The sequence below is a fragment of the Balaenoptera musculus genome, chromosome 11 (assembly GCF_009873245.2).
Source record: "Balaenoptera musculus isolate JJ_BM4_2016_0621 chromosome 11, mBalMus1.pri.v3, whole genome shotgun sequence".
NCBI classification, from domain to species: Eukaryota; Metazoa; Chordata; class Mammalia; order Artiodactyla; family Balaenopteridae; genus Balaenoptera; species Balaenoptera musculus.
This window is the reverse complement of record NC_045795.1, coordinates 497837-512110: the sequence shown is the minus strand read 5'-3', so window position 1 is coordinate 512110 and position 14274 is coordinate 497837. Positions and strand designations below refer to the sequence as shown.

The 14274-nt window shown below is 41.9% G+C and overlaps 1 long non-coding RNA gene across 1 annotated transcript in view; it reads right to left on the bottom strand.

Moving 5' to 3' along the window:
* Positions 1–12324: 12324 nt before the first annotated feature.
* The window catches only part of LOC118903822, a 79272-nt gene continuing 77322 nt past the window's right edge, over positions 12325–14274 (bottom strand). The window contains exons 3-4 of the long non-coding RNA XR_005021871.1: positions 13208–13357; positions 12325–12793 (exon numbers count right to left, since the gene is read on the bottom strand). This is a non-coding gene — a long non-coding RNA (uncharacterized LOC118903822). The remainder of the gene's footprint in view (positions 12794–13207; positions 13358–14274) is intronic.

The following is a 14274-nucleotide window of genomic DNA, read 5'->3' as shown; positions in this document are numbered from 1 at the left end:
TAAAGGTCAACGTGGAATGAATGGCACTGGGCAGGTGCCCGGGATGATCTTTGCTTACCTTCACACCTTTCAGGCTCAAAATCCATGGCAGCCTCCAAGATGGTTTTATATTTAATGTTCACTTAACAATCCTAAGATATTCTGCCTATGTCGTGGTCAAAATCACAAGATGACTGTTTTTCAAAATAACAGTGAGATGTCTGTCTGCAGACAAAAACACTCCCATGTGGAGTGGCCCAAAGTCTTCATGAAGCTTCCTGAATGGACACATCCTCGGTTTTAAGAATTCAGGCAAATTTAGAGAATCATGAAGTTGACAGTGTAATTTGACTGGAGAAGAATACTGCAGAATATTTAGGGGAATTAATGCGATACAATCTGATGTCTTCAGATGGTGTAGAAAAAAATCCACAGGTTAGGCCTGTCCTGTCTTTAAATTTAAAACCACTGAGGTACTGATGAGTTTCTTGGCTACCAAAGGGAGTCTTTACCAGTTTATGCTGTACCCAGTCTGTAGATCTCATTACTCCAGATTAATAGAAAAATTATGGTCCAGGGAGAGAGTGCTGGGGTTTACATCCTCCAGCATGTACTAACCAGCAGCTTGGAAGCCAGCCAGTGCTCAGCAGTTCAGGAACTCATTTCATGCTGAGAACTCACCACCAAGAATCGCGTTTCTCCAGAGAGCTCGACAGTGGCCGATTGTGGGGAAAAGGCAGGGAAAACTGAGGAGGCCCGGAAGATCGCTGTGCTTTGGGAATTGGCACAAACAAATTCTGCAGGAATTTGGGCAATAAATAACAGATATTTCTTTGTCTTTTGTTATTTTCTTAGAAATTTGCTGTATCAAAATCGTACCGTTTTTCTGACACCTTTTTTGAGAAACTTTTGTTGACTTACTAATGAGAATAACATCAAACTATAATACCATTCAAGGCAAACACGAATTGTTTGTCAACATAAAGAAGCATGGGGAGAAATATTGCCCCTTATTCCAATTCTCATCCCGGGTTTTGAAGGTAATACTGTGCAGCAATTGTGCAATCTTAAAAGGTGCGATAGATTTTACTACAGCATCCAGCTCGCTGTCTTCCTATTAGAGGAAACGCTACCCCTTCCGGTTGCCGTGCAACCCCCTGTGAGAGGAGGGTGTTCACCACCTGGATGCTTGGATGCCACCCAGGATGCTCTGGACCATGGATCGTGGCGGACGCCCCGTCCCCTGTGAGCTGTAGAGACCGTTTCACAATTCGACTTCTGTCATGAGGATAGCATGTTCCAGACTGAGGCTGTTCCTCAAATTTGTATCCTGGAGTGAAAACCTGAGGACAACATAATGTGAATAAGAAATAAACTTTTGTTGTTTTAATTCACTGAAATTTTGGACATTTTGGTAACACAGTGTAAACGTGAGAAGTATAACACATGTGACAATGAGGCCGAGGACGAGAAGCCCACACAATCAGGACGGCCGTTCAGAAGGACAGAGGGGTGTAGGTCCTTGACGGATTGTGACGTTCCTTTTCCAACCCTTGAACTACCCACCTCCAGAAGTTTCAGTATACGAGACAATTAATTGTCATCAGTGCTTATGGCTCTCATCTTAGCTGAGCTGCAAGCCTTCCTAGCTGATGCCATGCCTGCATCTCTGTCTTGCCTCCTGCTTCCACGGGCCGGACCACCCCCTTCTGTTCTCAGGGCTGGCTCTCCATCATCCGCATCTACCTCTGCACTGGTTCCCTCCACGTGAATTGGACCGTAATCGGGTGCCTCCTCTTTCTGGAAGTCTGGACAGACCCATCTACACCTCCCGACCCTCAGTCTGCACGTGGCTCGCTACCTGCAAGCCCCTCCAGTATGCTACGCGTCCCTCTGTCTTAACACGTAACAGACGATATCCTAATTCTCTGTTTTCTTGCCTGTTTCCACCATTTTATGCAGGTTTTTAACTAGTTTCTCATGATTATCAAAGTAATACTTGTTCAGAGAAATTTTGGATATTTAGGAAAGCATAAGTTTTGTACTCATAGTACTTACTAAATTACACTAGCATGAATTAATGAAGGAAGAAAGGAAGGAAATATTTAGTTCTAGAATAGCGTGCTTGTAGAAGGTGTGGGTAATGGAGACTAGGTTGGAATTGCAGGTGGGCTGATTGTATAGAGAGCTTTGAGATCCATGGTAAGGTGTCTGCTCTTCCCTGTGTAGCAATGGAAATCATGCTTCAACCTGCATTTTAGAAAGAATGTTGGTGACATAAAGACTATGGATTGGGAGAGAGGAGACTGAAGATTGTGATTCTATCAGGCCCAGTAAAAATTCAGGCTAAGGAAGCAATATTGTAGATTAAAGATAGGATATAAGGTGTATTTGATGAATGGAGCTGACAAAGATCAAGAAACTGGATAGTTTGGGATTAGCAGATGCAAACTATTATATATAGGGCGAATAAACAACAAGGTCCTACTGTATAGGACAGGGAACTACATTCAATATCCTGTGATAAACCATAATGGAAAAGAATATGAAAAAGAATATATATATGTGTGTGTGTGTATATATATATGTATATATATAACTGAATCGCTTTGCTGTACAGCAGAAATTAACACAACATTGTAAATCAACTATACTTCAGTACAATTTAAATAAATAAATAGAAATTGGTGAGTTCTGCAAAGGACAGGGAAGAGTTGAATATGATCAGAGGGTTTCTCCCCTCGCTGGTGGTGGCGTTAATCAAGCCCCGAGGGCGGGAGAGAAAGCTGTGCCTGAGGAAGACTAGATGGGGGGGGGACACACAGAGATTCCACAGGATTTAAGCTCAAACATCTACTGGGGCTGCACATGAAGCTCTGTGAGTCATCTACAGAGAACAGATCACTAGGAGGTGGAAGTGAATATTGCCCGAGAAGAAACTGGGTTACAAAAGGAGAATCCAAAAACACAAGCCTGGGGATGCCTGTGTTTCAGAACAGCTTACGAAGGGGCCCCAGCTGAAACACCTACAAGGAGTGGCTGGAAACGGAGAAGAATCGAGAAAACGTGGTACCGCAGAACACAAGGGCAGAGAGAGCTCAAGAGGGGCGGCGCCTTCAAACCCTGCAAGGAGAGAATGCGGACACTGACCCGGAGAGCTCTCTGACATACGTAAGTGCTAAAAGTAACATCCATGATGATGAGATAAAGGATGAAAGTGGGCAAAAAGAAATTAATATTAAAATATTAACAAGGTTGTTTGCCCACAGAAGAGCTTGATGTTTTCACTGACCACATAACATACAAAAATCACGTGGTTCCTCCAGGGTCTCTGTTTATTGTCTGTAAAGTGAATTAATTCAGTCAAATAATCATTTGACTGTCATGTCTACCTCTCCATGCCTGTGTACATCCCATTAAACAAAGATGTAAACAAATTTGCTCTCATGACTTTAAAATGCAATGTTCGATATGTATAACTGTCTGCTCTGAGTCCTTCATAACTTTATTCTGTAGCGCTGAGAAGATTTTTAGTCACTAATTTTCTTATGAACATTCCCAGGTCTCAAGCAATGGTCAAATCAAAGTCTAAAAAGCTTAAAAACCATAGTAAGATGCATGAGTCCTTTTAAAATTTGTGAGATGCTTATGAGTGTCCTTTTAAAGTCTCATCCTTAAATCACAAAAGTACTTTTTCAAAGAAGGGTGTGGTGTGATATTTATTCACCACATTTAAGTATCGTTTCTTCCAACAAAGAGCAGAAATGTATCCTAAAGGCCCAATTATAGTAGGTAAATATTTCCATCAAGAACATCTGGCTTTCTGTAAAAACTTAGGTGGTTTCATGATCGTTCCTCTCTTCTCCTGCCGTGCTTCGTGCTTGGATGGTACAAATCCGCTCCACTCGGGCTGCAGAACGTTTTTTCCTTTCGCCTGAAAAACAATTCCTTTCGACTTGTTTTCTCTCATTATTATTCTGGTTCTGATCCAGGCTTAGTGGCAGGGCCAGACCTGAGGCTAGCGCTTCATTTTCCTGTCCTGTGTATTCATCTGTACATTTCTTTCATTCTCTAAGTTTTATTTTATGCGTGAATAGTTTGAGTGTAATATATCGATTAACATCGATTATTTCCCAGCCCTGGTTCTGTCTTGTGACTCCAGGTAGTTTATGTCTGTGAGGCTTATTCTGGGGTTGAGATGGCAGATAAAGCACAGATTGAAATCCCCCTGCTCCTCTCTGAACAGATGGAAATGCCGGGTAGAATATAAAGTATTGAGAGCCAATCTCTAAAGCATGGAACAAAGCATTAAAGGAAGCAGGAACACAGAGCAGTAAGTAGGATTTGAGACTGCAGTGCACAGGGGAATCACAGGAGTTGGGGTTTTGATAATGGCTCAAGCAACAGGAGTCAAAATAGCAGGTCCCAGACCTAAACAAGAGGCAGACCTGGCTGTCCGCAAGAAACCAAAATCCCATGATGTGCTGCCTGTCTGTGACACAAGTCTGAGTCTCTCTGTCCACCAGCCGTGGCTACTCAAGCTCCACCCAGGGTACTGGTGGATCCTTGCTTCTGGTGCCAATTTAGTGAATTGAAATCACATTGCAAAATCTCCCCATTCTATACCTACACAAAAATTCCCTACAACCTAAATGTCCATCAACAAATGAATGGATAAAGAGAATGTGGTAGATACATGAAATTGGAATATTACTCAGCCAATAAAAAGAAGGAAACCCTGCCATTTGCAACAACACGGATGAACTTTAAGGATATTATGCTCAGTGAAATAAGCCAGTTACAGAAGAACAAACATTGCATGATTCCACTTCAAGGAGGAATCTAAAATAGTCAAACCGATAGAAGAAGAAAGCTGAATGGTGGTTTCCAGGGGCTGCAGGAGGGGGAAATGGGGAATGGCGATTTGTATGACTGACAAAACTTCAGTCATACAAGGCGAACAATTTCTAGAGACTGGCTGACTGCATTTCAGCTTACAGTTGGTAATGCTGTACACTTAAAAATCCGATAAGAGGGTAGGTCTCATGTTCTCTGTTATTACCACAACTTAAAAAACTATTCACAGAATAATTTAATCCTATAAACTTCAAAATCTGGCAACCAATAAAAGAAACATACAACTGTGGAATAAAGCATCAAAGCTCAGCAACTAATCCTAACCTACCTCTTTTTCTCTCTCCTCGAAAGAAGCCAAATAGGTGAATCAAAAATTTATTTAGAATGTTCAGTACTACCTCAGAATCAGAAGATAAGTAAACTGTAGGGGAGTTTACTTCTTGTCCTTTCCCCGTCTGAACAAATACTAAAAATTGTGTGAACCTGACACTTCAGGGAGCTAGGAAAAATAAAAAAGGACAAACTAAGCCCAAAGTTAGTAGAAGGAAAAAGATAGCAAAGATTATAGCAGAAATAAATTAAATAGAAAATAGGAAAACAATAGAAAAAAATCAGTGAAACTGAGTTGGTTTTTTGAAAAGATAAACAAAATTGACAAACTCTTAGCTAGACTAACCAAGAAAAAAAAGAGAGAAGACAAATAAATACAACCAGAAACGAAAAAAGAGACATTGCAAATGATGTCACAGAAATACAAAGGGCCATAAGAGACTCTCATAAACAATTATGCACCAACAAACTAGAAGAAATGGATACATTTCTAGAAATATACAACCTTTCAAGACTGAATCATGAAGAAATACAAACTCTAAACAGATCTAAAGCTAGTATGGAGATTGAATCAATAAACAAAAACCTCCCAGCAAAGAAAATCCCAGGACCAGATGGCTTTTGGTGAATTCTACCAAACATTTAAAGAATTTATGGCAATTCTTCTCAAACTCTCTTGAAACACTGAAAAGGCATGAATACTTCCAAACTCATTTTATGGGGCCAGCATTACCCTGATACCAAAGTCAGACAAAAACATTACAAGAAAAGAAAATTACAGGCCAATATTCCTGATGAATACATGCAAAAATCCTCAACAGAATACTAGCAAAAGGTGCTGAATTCAATAGCACATTAAAACAATCAAACACCATGACCAAGTGGGATCTATCCCTGGGATGCAAGGATGGTTCAATACACAAAAATCAATTAATGTGCTATACCACATTAACAGAATAAAGGATACAAATCACACAATCTTTTCAATAAAAGGAAAAAAAGGATTTGATGAAATTCAACACCCTTTCATGAATAAAAACTCTCAAAAACTAGGAGTAAAAGAAAAGTACCTTAACATAATGAAGACCATAAATGAAAAGCTCACAACTAACATCACACTCAATGGTGAAAAACCGTAAGCTTTTCCTCTATGATCAGGAATGAGGCAAGGATGCCCAATCTCAACACTTCTATTCAACAAAATACTGGTGGTTCCAGCCAGAGCAATTAGAAAAAGATATAAAAGGCATCCAAATTGGAAAGGAAGAAGTAAAACTGTCCCTCTTTGTAAATAACATTACCTCATATACAGAAAACTTTGAAGACACCACTAAAAAATCTGTTAGTACTATTACATAAATTCAGTAAAGTTGCAGGATATAAAATCAGTATTCAAAAATCAGTTCCATTTCTATACACTAAAAACAAACTTTCTGAAAAGGAAATTATAAAAGCAATCCCATTTATAATAGCACCAAAAAGAATAAAATACTTAGGTATACAGTAAACTAAGGAGGTGAAAGACTTGTATACTGGAAACTACAAAACATTGATGAAAAAATTAAATACACAAACAAGTGGAAATACATCTTGTGTTTGTGGACTGGAAAACAATATTGTCGAAATGTCCACACTATCCAAAGCTATCTACAGATTCAATTCAATCGCTGTCAAAATCCCAATGCATTTTTTACAGAAATAAATTGTACAATTCATGTGGAACCAGAAAGGATCATGAATAGCCAAATCAATCCTAAGAAAGAAGAACAAAGCTGGGGGCATCACACTTCCTGACTTCAAAATATATTACAAAGCTACAGTAATCAAAATAGTTTGGTACTGGCAGAAAACAGATATATAGATGGATGGGACAGAATAGACAGCCCAGAAATAAGTCCATACATACAAGATCAACTGATCTTCAACAAAGGTACCAAAAATACTCAAGGGGGAAAGGCCTGTCCCTAGTGCTGGGAAAACTAGATATCCACATGTGACAGAATCAAATTGTACTTTTATCTTATGACACACACAAAATCAACTCAAAATAGATTAAAGACTTAAACTTTAGACCTGAAACTGTGGAACTTCTAGAAGAAAACATAGAGAGAAATCTTTATGACACTGGTCTTGGCAATGATTTCTTGGATATGATATAAAAGCAAAGGCAATAAAAACAAAAATACACAAATGAGACTACATCAAACTAAAAAGCTTCTACACAGTAAAGGAAAACAACAGAATGAAAAGGCAACCTCCAGAATGGGGGAAATATTTCCAAACCATATTGCTGATAAGGGGTTAATATCCAGAATATATAAGGAACTCCTACAACTCAACAGCTAAAAAACAAATAACTGGTTTTAAAAATGGGCTAAGGCATAAAAGGAACAAAACTGGGTCATTTGTAGAGACATGGATGGATCTAGAGACTGTCATACAGAGTGAAGTAAGTCAGAAAGAGAAAAACAAATATTGTATATTAATGCATATATGTGGAACCTAGAAAAATGGTACCAGATGAACCGGTTTGCAGGGCAGAAATAGAGACACAGATGTAGAGAACAAACGTATGGACACCAAAGGGGGGAAAGCGGCGGGGGGTGGGGTGGGGTGGTGGTGTGATGAATTGGGAGATTGGGATTGACTTGTATACACTGATGTGTATAAAATGGATGACTAATAAGAACCTGCTGTATAAAAAAATAAATAAAATTCAAAAATAAATAAATAAATGGGCTAAGGACTTGAATAGACATTTCTTCAAAGAAAATATACAAATGGCCAACAGGTATATGAAAAATGCTCCATGTCACTAAACATCAAGGAAATGCAAAGGAGATACCAGATATCAGAACCACAAGGAGATACCATCTCTCACACCTTCAAGATGGTTATTATCAAAAAAACAAAAGCCAACAAGCTTTGGTGAGGATGTGGAGAAATTGAAATCCTTGTGCACTGTTGGTGGGAATGCAAAATGGTGCAGCCACTATGGAATACAGTATGGAGGTTCCTCAATAATTAAGAATAGAACAATCATATGGTCCAGCAGTCCCACTTCTAGGTATTTATCCAAAAGAGTTGAAATCAGGATCTTAAAGAGATATTGGCACCCCATGTTCATTGAAGCACTTCACAATAGCCAAGATGCGGGAACAACCTAAGTGTCCATCAAGAGATGATGGATAAATAAAAGTGGTCCATACACACAATGAAATACTATTCATTAAAAGGAAGACAATCCTGACACAGGCTACAACACGGATGGACCTTGAGAGCGTCACACGCAATGAGAAAACCAGTCACAAAGACAAATATGCATGATTCCACTTATACGCTGTATCTAATATAGTCAAATTCATGGAATCAAATTACGGGATGGTGGTTTCCAGGACTGGGGGAAGGGAAATGGAGCACAGAGTTTCAGTTCAGCAGATGAATGAACTGTAGAGAGATGCCTACGGTCAACAACGTTGTGTGCACTCCAAACTCTGCTGAAAGGGCGGATCTCGTGTTAAGTGTTCTTACCACAATAAAACGTATTTTTAATTGGGTAAGGGTGAGACCCCAGTGTGTACATTTACCAGTGCCTAAGAAGAAGGACTAGGGTCTACATTTTCTAACAAAGACCACCCAGCTCTTCAGCAGAGCCTCCCCCTCCTCCCAACCAACATTTCACTGCCGGGTCCTCACGAAGAGAAGTTAGAGTAGCCTTATGGAAAGAGAGCGATAACAGTTACCTTCATACAGAAGAGTGACCAAAATGTCAGGACAGAGCTACCAAATGTCATGGCAACTATGTAACATATATCAGAAAAAATGAATTTATTTTTAAAAAGAAAGACTTTACCAACCAAAAGATAAAAATTCCAAACACACACACAGACACACACGCACATACCAAGTAAACAAGAAAATTCTCCACAACTGCATTATATAATGCAAAGTAATCAGGTGACTGACTCAATAAAACAGTGTAAAAATTAGGAGATAAAATTGAATGCATTGCACTGTGCCTGGTACTTAGTAAATAAATAAACATTTGTTGAATAAATGTTTGCATTTCAGATCTAATGAAACATATTAAGAGCTAAAAGAAACCCTTGTATAATGAGAATATATATGAGAAACACCAGTGTGTAGATTAGACATCACTGAACGCTGAATTATGTACACATAGAGGAAATGCTCAAAGTGACCCCAGTGAATGGGTGTGACAGCTCACAAAGTGAGGCCTCGCTGTCCCAGAAATGACTTTCTGTGTCATTTGCACTTTTCCATATTTTAATTAAATATACATGTCAAAGAAATTCATGAAGGAATACCATTGAAATAAAAAGTAAGAAAAAATACTGAGTAGATATTGAAAAGAATCAGAAAGAATCTCTGCAGCTAGATTAAATAGTAGCCTATACGTAGCTGGAATTAGAAGATAAATCAGAGCGCCTGTTCCAGGATTTACTGTAGTTATGAGATGAGGAATTCAAATTAGAAATTAAGAGGCATATGGAAAAAGAAACTCCTTTCCAGAAGGATTTCCATGGGGACAGAACAGAGAGAAGGGCAGAGAAGCAACACTCAGAGGTAACGGGTGAGAACATGCAAGAATGAGGGAAGAAACCCTATCCAGGACCGCATAGATGATTTCCTTTAAATCCACGTACAGACACAACCCAGTGGAGCTGAAGACATCAAGGTAAAGAGAAAATTATTAGAGCTTCAGAGAGAAAAGACAGACAACACCCAGAGGAACCACAGTAGAATGGCAGCAGTCTCTTAGCGTCAAAGAAGCCAGAAAACCACGGAAGAGAATCCTCAAATTTCCGGCGGGAATTACCATGGGTACAAAGTTCTGTATCCAAACTCACCTATGAGCTGGGAGAAAGAACCCTCTTTCAGGTTACATGGCAAACACAGAAAACCCTCATTACAAAAAAAAGGGTAAAATACACGCAGCACTGTTTCTGATGTATGAATAAGCTGTGAAGAGAGTAAGGAAACTTCCTGTAGCCAGAAATGAAGTGGGAACAGGAATGGGAAGCACAGCTCTGGAGTCGCTAGCTCCTGGGGGGTCGGGGGGAGGGGATCCACCATTGCGGGTGGTCTTGACCTTGACAGGCTCGGTAGGAGGGAGGTGGGGACTCACGTTAAGAAACCAGCAGAAAGCCCGACTCCCCAGAGGCGGGCCCTGGAGGAGGAGCCCAGGCCCAGCAGAAGGCCAGCAGCTTCCCCAGCTCGTCGTGGGCTCCAGGGAGAGACAGGAGCCCCCCTGCGAGTTCAGGCCACAGACTGGCCCCTCCAGGCCTTGGCCTCCTGCAGTCAGAGCTCCAGAGAGAGCAGAAGTGTTAAAAGATCATCGGAGAATACTCCTAACAACTTTTGTCAATACATTTGAAATGTATTATACTTCTCCCAGGGGAAAAATGACAAAACTGGCTTAGGAAGAAATTAAAACATTGATTATCTGAGAATAATGAAATAAAATGGATCTGTAATTCAAAGTATTCCACATAGAAACGTGAGACCCAGGTGTTTTTATAGGCAACGTCTGTCACCCGTCACGGTGAGGACGGCATCACCACGGTCACAGAAAGGAAGGGAACCACTGGAAAACCTTGACATGTAAAGATGCTAATGCAGCTAATGACGACGGGCAGCTGAAGGTGGAACTCTGAGCAGCCCTGTTGGGCTAATTGCCTCGTATTTCAAAGTGGCTCCCGGCTCCCAACGAACAGGGTCCAGGAAGGAAAGAAAGGGGGACGGGGCAGTAAGTAGTGTGTGTGTATAACAGCACGTGCGTGCACGTAAGAGAAAAAGCAAAGTGCCGGGCAAGAGGCAGAGCACAAGCCCATTGTTGTAAAAACAGAACTGGACTTTGCACGTGCCCAGAAATGAGGCTTCAACACTATACAACGAACTGTTCCGCACAGCCGGCAGCCGCTGCCTCTGCAAGCTGAACTCGGCCAGAAACTGGAAGCCGGGATCCAACAGGACGCGGCACATCCGCCTCGGGCCCAGGCGCCAAGCGGGCACCTGTGCTTTGCGTTTTCAGCCGAAGGTTTGGGGCACTGAGTGCCGTGCGCTCGGGGTGCGTGGTCATCACTGACCGGCCCATTTCTCAAATGTCTCCTTCTGTCCAACCCTCCCACCCACACCCCCGCCTTCCCCTGCAGACAGCAGACTAATGAGTTTAAAGGGCCCCCGTCTTTTATGAGCTTCGTATGCATGTATTTCACTGTATGTAAGAATGTAAAGATGGTCCTCCTCATTTGTAACCAGCACCACGCCTCTAACACCATCCCCCCTGCAGCTGCCCCCGAAACAGACAGCCAAGCCACCTGGACACCTGTGTGAGGAGGAGAAATCAGGTGTGATTTCTTTGGTACACAAGCCCAGGAGCAGAATTGCTGTGTAAATGAGTATGTGTATATTTAATTTAACTAAGCAGTGCCAGACATTTTACTTTTACAAGAAAATACTGAAAAGAACGTTAATATTTTTTAATTTAAAAAAAAATACTTTAAACTCTGGCAAAAAAAGAAAGACTTGTTGTCTGGCAACCAGTCGTTTTTTAAAAATAAAACTATCAGCCATTCTTTACCCCCAAAACAGTCTTGCTATAGACCAGAAAAAAGAAAACTTTCTCCAGTGGATCACAACTTGAGAATGAGAACATGTTTCTCCTCCACGGGTTGCCCGTCTCCTGGCGGGGACGTGTGGGGCCGGCCACCCTCTGTCCCCAGGGCCCGTGATGCCCTGGGCCCTGGAACCACGGAGGCCTCTCGTCTAGAACCCATTTGAGGAGCTGTGTGCAGACTGGTCCCAATTTGTTCACAGGGTAAAAGCCCAGATACCAGACGGCCTAGTTTAAAACTGGACATCTGGCAACTCTAAAAACAAATTCAGTTGTCTTTCCTCAGAGAAAATTGTGCATATCATATAATTTCTGAAATTGGGTTAAATTACAGCAAATTGTAGCGTGTAGAATTGGTAAATAAATACAACAGATGACAGCCCACCGTCTGAGTGCAGCTGGGGGGGAACATTAGGCATGATTAGATGTGGTTAAAAGTTATCATTGTTTTGCGATTTGCAACATAAACATACTGTGTAAATATCCTGTGAGAAAACTTACTTCTGTAGTTCTAGTTCATGGATTTATTTTGGTGTTAACTTCAAAAGCGACTACAAATATTTACATAAAATTGTTTACATAGTTAGATCACCTCTACTTCTCCAAGATACTCCTAGTCCCGACTCTAACAGGTCGGTCGGGGTACCCGTCCTTCACTTGCTGAGTGCAGATTCTCTGCGACACCAGACGTGTCCCTGCCAGGGACGTCCAGGGGATCCCGGGAAACCTCAGCAGGTGAACCCGACGCCTCCACGACTTGGCTTTTCCTCGTCACTTTCAACATCAGGGGCATGGCTGCCTTCATCTGCATCAGCACCCAAGAACTGTGCGTGGGGAAGGGGGGGCGTCTGTGTGTGCACACGTGCGTGAGCGCGTGAGTGTGTGCGTGTCCACCCACGTGCACACAGGCCTTCTCCTTCATTCATCATTCACAGATTCATTCAGTTCACACTTTAGGCTCCGTCCCCTTCAAAGCATCTGGAGGGCAGACTAGAAAGCGGAAAGGATGTGAGGCTTAATATCACTAAGATGATCTTTACATCAATGTCTAATAATGCACAGCTTTGACCTTTTATTTTGCCATCTCTGCATCATTACAGTGTAATTCCAAGTCTCCTGACTGTATAAACTATACTCGACCAGAGGACAGAACGCAAACCAAGCAATATTCTCTGTTTTAACCACAGAGCAGCACCGAGCCTGTAACTGCTCAGGAAGTGCCCTTTGATTATGAAAAGGAAATTGTAAGTCAATTGCTCCTGATACAAGTACACTGATGCACTTGTGCTCATAACCCTGAAGTCAGAGGGCATATTCAGCAGCAGCGTTACTATCGTATATTACACTACAATACAAATTATGTGAGCAAGTGGGGACCGCCGCTCAGGGAGCACAGGTTTGTACCTGGACGGGGAGCAAGGGTCCTCCCTGGTGACCTTCCCTCGGGTCTAAGACGACACAGCCTGGCTCTGAGACGGTGACCCTCTTCCTGCTTCGGGGGGCAGTTCGACGGCCTGAGTGTGACAGGCAGCCATGCACAAGTGGAGAGGCCCCCTGTGTGACAAGAAAGGTCACGCTGCGCCACCATGAGAGCCGTCCGTTAGCCTAAGCAGGCAGAGGCCGCCTGTTCCCGGAAAAAGTAAGACCCCATCCTCCACACAGAGTGAGTTTCATGAAAGCACTTGTCTGATGGGGTGGGAGGTGGACCAGACAGCCTCTGACCGCTCTGCCGGTTCTAAGATGCTAAGATTCTCCCCGTAAATGGGAAGTGCTCTGCACATTCGAGGAAGTGACATGTTCAACACAGAGAAATAAGCCTCAGGACAGACGGGGCAGACATGGCCACTGCAGTCAGTGAGGACTGGAGATCAGCAAAGACACACATGTAAACACGTCATCACGGAAGGCTGCTTCTGCCAGGCTCCCGCAGCTCTTCTACTTCAATACTTTGGGGGGGGTTCAACCTTCTTTTTGCGTATTTGGCTGCTGGTGGTGGGCAGTAAGATGAGCAAAGGAAAGGACCGGGGAGTTGGGAAAACCTGCAAAGTGAAAACTGTCAAGGAAAATGTCACCGCTTTGCCATCTCGTCTCCAGGACGCCATGGGGGCTGTCCATCTCTGTGAGACGGGGCACCGTTCGGGAGAACCAGACGGGTGACTTTTTGTTTTGATGTCTTTAAAGTGTTTATCCTGAAGAAGAAAAGAAAACAAATAGGCTGGTATGTTCCAATTACTGGCTGTATAGAGATCCAGTGAAATGAAAGAATCCAAGAGTGAACACAAAAGATCTTTCTTCATAAAGGAAAAAGTAAAGAGTATATAGTTAATCAATTTGGAATTTTTCTTTCTGTGATTCAAAACACATTTCTCCAGAAATGGTCCTATGTCTGAAAAACACATATCCCCACTTTTCTAAGTTTAAAAATGCTGAGTTAAAAAGTCAGGAGGTATAGTTAGACATATATTTATTAA